The sequence below is a fragment of the Camelus ferus genome, chromosome 8 (assembly GCF_009834535.1).
Source record: "Camelus ferus isolate YT-003-E chromosome 8, BCGSAC_Cfer_1.0, whole genome shotgun sequence".
Lineage (NCBI taxonomy): Eukaryota > Metazoa > Chordata > Mammalia > Artiodactyla > Camelidae > Camelus > Camelus ferus.
This window is the reverse complement of record NC_045703.1, coordinates 73,132,897-73,136,874: the sequence shown is the minus strand read 5'-3', so window position 1 is coordinate 73,136,874 and position 3,978 is coordinate 73,132,897. Positions and strand designations below refer to the sequence as shown.

Here is a 3,978-nt window from a genome sequence, read left to right as displayed (position 1 = left end):
GCTAGGACTTGAAGTGGCTGTCGAAGGCAGGATGTGGCCGGTCGGGGAGGAAGGCCGTGGGCGTCACGGGACGCCAGTGCCAGGATGAGCAGACCTGCAGCAGGAGCCACCCGGCTCAGACCCGGTCCTCCCGCTCAGCTGCCACCTGAGCTGGGTGAGTGGCTGCGGAGCCCAAGCTCCCGCGCCTCGCCTGCTGGGTGGAATCGTGGTGGAGCCTGCTTCGGGTCGTGAGGGTTCAAGCACAGAGAGTGGGCAGGAGTCAGCTCAGGCTGCTGCGAGGAAGCTCCACAGACTGCAGGGCTTAAACCACAGACGTTTATTTCCGTCTGGAGGCCGGACGTCCGAGATCACGATGCCAGCAGGTTGGTTCTGGTGGGGCCTCTCCTCCGGGCTTGCTGATGCCACGCACGCACACACTGTGGACGTGGTTTTAAGAGGCCTTGTCTCTGATACTCACTGAAACTGTTACTATGAACAGATGTAAATTCTGGGTTTGACCTCAAGTCAATGCAGACGGGAGGAACTGGAGTGGGCAGGAAGGCGTGAAAACGGAGGTTTTAGACAGGTCACCCCCTGGGAGAAAACTAGGTCAGCGGGCAAGGGAAGGTCCCACGGGCTTCTCCTCTAAAAGTTATCCTGCTGAGATGAATTTCTCATTACACGGAATTCACTGTTCTAAGGTATACAAATCAGTGCTTTTTATTATGTTCACCATGTTATACAACCATCACTGCTACTGATTGCAGGACGTTTTCCATCACCCGAAAAGGAGACGCCCTGGCAGACACTCATCTACGTTCTGTCTCTATGGATCTGTCTGCTCTGGAGATTTCATAGAGAATCACACGTAATTGTCCCATTGTGTCCGGCTCCTTGCACCCAGTGTAACATCTCCAAGGTTCATCCACGTTCTCGCACGGACCAGAGCCTCGTTCCTTTTCATGACTGGACTCTCCGTGGTCTGGTCAACCATCTTCTGTGTGTCCGTTCATCTGCGGGTGGGCCTGGGTGTCTCCACACTTGGGCTGTTATGAATAACGCTGCTGTGACCATCTGTGTACCACGTCTTGCCTGGACACACGTTTTCGAGTCTCTTCGGTATAGACCTAAAAGTGGAATTGCTGGGTCAGATGGTAAATTCTTAACAGTGTGAGGAATTATATTCTGTCTATCTTTGTCCAAAATTTGCCATAAAAATCACTTAAATATATGAGTGTCCCAAGATTTTGATAACATGACTTTATCTCACAAAGAGTCTCAAAGTGTGCCATTATATTTCCCGATTTAATACAGAGAACATGGACCCTCGGAGACGCAGGGTTTCAAAGTCAGCCACCTTCGAGCAGACAGGCTTCTTCTGACGTCAAACTCACCTGACACCAGGTCAGAGGGACTTCGTTACTCGTGGCGACTGGTGATGTCACAGAGAGAGCGGGTCACAAGAGGGTGACCAGGCCCTGGAAGGGATGAGACCAGCACAGCCCCCTCACTTTCAGGCTGTGGGTTTCCCGGTGGCGGGCGGGGGGGCACATCCCCCCGAGGAAGAAGGAAGCCCCCCGGCAGTGATGCCGGCCGGTGGTGTGCCTGCTACAGAGAAGTGGGGATGAGGTCCCAGCCCCGCACCAGACGCGGCTGTGCCGTGGGTCCCAGCGCCGGGGCCACGTCAACAAGCAGAAGGCAAGCAGCTCAGTGAAAAGCGGGCAAGACTCTCAAACGGGCGCCGCACAAAAGGTGCCCAAACGGCCAGAACCTGTGAAAATCCAAACTGATGCCTGCACGCCGCCGCCACAGGCACATCAGAGCCGCAAATGGGGAAAGAGGGGCGACCCCAAGTGACACAGGATGCAGAGGAAGGCAGAGATGCGGGGCAAGGACCGCACTGCGCTGTCTCCGCACACGTGGGGGAGCACGGACCAACCATGGGCCGATGAGGACGTGCGAGAACGGGGCGTCTGCACGGCTGAGGGGCGGGGACGTGGTGCCACCACCCTGGAAACCCACAGGGGGGCACGCAGGAGCTGACTGTGCACCTTCCCTGGAGGCCAGCAATGCCACACCCAGAGGGACCCCGACAGGAGGCGTGCCTGTGCTCAGAGGACACGTCCAGAAAGCTCCCACGTCACCATGAAACACAGCCCCAAAGTGGAAGCAGCCCAGGGACACAGAGCCCTAGTCTGGGAACCTGGAGGTGGTTCTGGAGGTGGTCCCTTCTGGCCCGGTCCAGTCCCCGCACCTGCTGGGACGCACCCCCGGCTGTGAGCCTCCGTCCTCACCTGTGTCGTGAGCGCTTCTGTGTCAGCATAGTGTGCACACGTTTAATGTGCAGCTAGCGAGGTGGACGTGCCGGCTGAGGGCCCAGCGCTCTCAGGGGCGCGAGCAGGGCGGTCCTGCCCGAGCTCCTTGATCAGGTCACAGAAAGCAGCCTTGAATTATTGCCTACAGGGGCTAGATGACCTGCCCTGGAAATTACATTCCTTTCTTGCTTTTTTCCCCAAAGAGGGCGAGTTTCCTGGCTCCCGGTAAATGGCCCCCTTGAGCAGAAGCAGAGCATTAAATCCCGTCAGGCCTGGACCCCAGCCAAGGCGTCACAGAGGCCTGACCACAGGCCTGTCCTGTCAGGCACTCTCTGGGGTCTTTCCCGAAGGCTCTGAGCACCACCAGCAGCCTTCCCAGCACCTGAAGGCATGCTGGGGGCAGCTGGGGGCAGGGGGTGCCCCTCCACGGCTTTGCTCTTCCCCGATGCCAGTCTCGGGGACCCTGAGTAGGCCCCTTGGTGCCCTGCCAGGCCCACCTTCCACCCGCCACCCTTCAGTCCCCCGGGTGGGGTACCCGGAGCCCAGGCTCGGACTCGCACACACTCTGGCCTCCAGCAGTTGGGGTTAGTGGTGTAGCAGGTGTGCTGCTTCCCCCAGATCACTGGGACGTGGGGGTGGGTTCCTCCCCGCTCCCCGTGGTGGTCTGCTCCCACCCCCGGGGTTGGCCACATGGCCAGCAGCACACTCACGGGAGGGAGCCGGGCAGGCACAGGAGGGGGGAGCACATGAGCCGCACAGGTTTGCTTCCTCGCCGCACAGGCGCTGGAAGGCCTCGACCCCGGCGCTCCGAGCCGCACCCGGGCCCGCCAGCCGCTGGCGGATGTGACCCTGCCCCACGGAAACGAGCCCATTAGAGCCGGGCCCTTTGCTCCATGGGCACGCACAGCAACTCCGCGAAAACAGCTATTTTCACCACCTTACAGATAAGGAAGCGGAGGCTCAGAAAGTCCATACAACCACCAAGGTCACACGGCAGGTGAGGGGTGGGGCCAAACTTCAACCAAGGCTCACCTGGCTCCAAACACTTGTTCCCGGACCACGCCCACCCGGGGAGGGTGTGTGCGCATGTGTGTGCACGCACGTGTGGGTGAAGTCACAGACCAGGGTGAAAGGAATCGCACAGTTCTGCTTTAACACTTTGAAGAGAGAAGCAGGTGTATTTGAGACGCTGACAAAACAAGTTTAGAAACAATAGCAATCCCTCTCCTGGGTCTTTATTCAAAGAAAACGAAAGCACTAACTCAGAAAGACTCACATGCTCCCCAGTCCGTGGCAGCACTGTTCACAACAGCCAGGACATGGAGGCAATCTAAGTGCCCACGAGCTGACGGCTGGGTAGGAGACGCGGTGTGGACACACAACGGAATGCTACTCGGCCGTAAAAGATGAGGAAATCCTACCACGGCGACAACTTTGTGACAGACCTTGAAGGCATCGTGCTGAGTGAAATAAGTCAGAGAAAGACAAATACTGTATGATCTCATTTACATGTGGAATTTAACAAAGAAAAAACAAGTCCACAGATACAGAGAACAGATTGGGGGTGGCCAGAGGCGAGGGTTGGGGTGGGAGAAATGGTCAAAATTTCCAGCCTTAAAGTGAACAAGTCCTGGGGATCTAATGCCCAGCACGGTGACCATGGTCAGCAACACGGCACCGCATG

At 57.6% G+C, this 3,978-nt stretch overlaps 1 long non-coding RNA gene across 1 annotated transcript; it reads right to left on the bottom strand.

The window, feature by feature from the left end:
* Window positions 1-497: 497 nt before the first annotated feature.
* On the bottom strand, window positions 498-3,360 carry LOC116665540. Its single transcript, XR_004322203.1, has 3 exons — window positions 3,005-3,360; window positions 1,374-1,457; window positions 498-1,106 (listed from the first exon to the last, which is right to left on the bottom strand). It is a non-coding gene; the product is annotated as an uncharacterized LOC116665540 (long non-coding RNA).
* Between the last annotated feature and the right edge of the window lie 618 nt (window positions 3,361-3,978).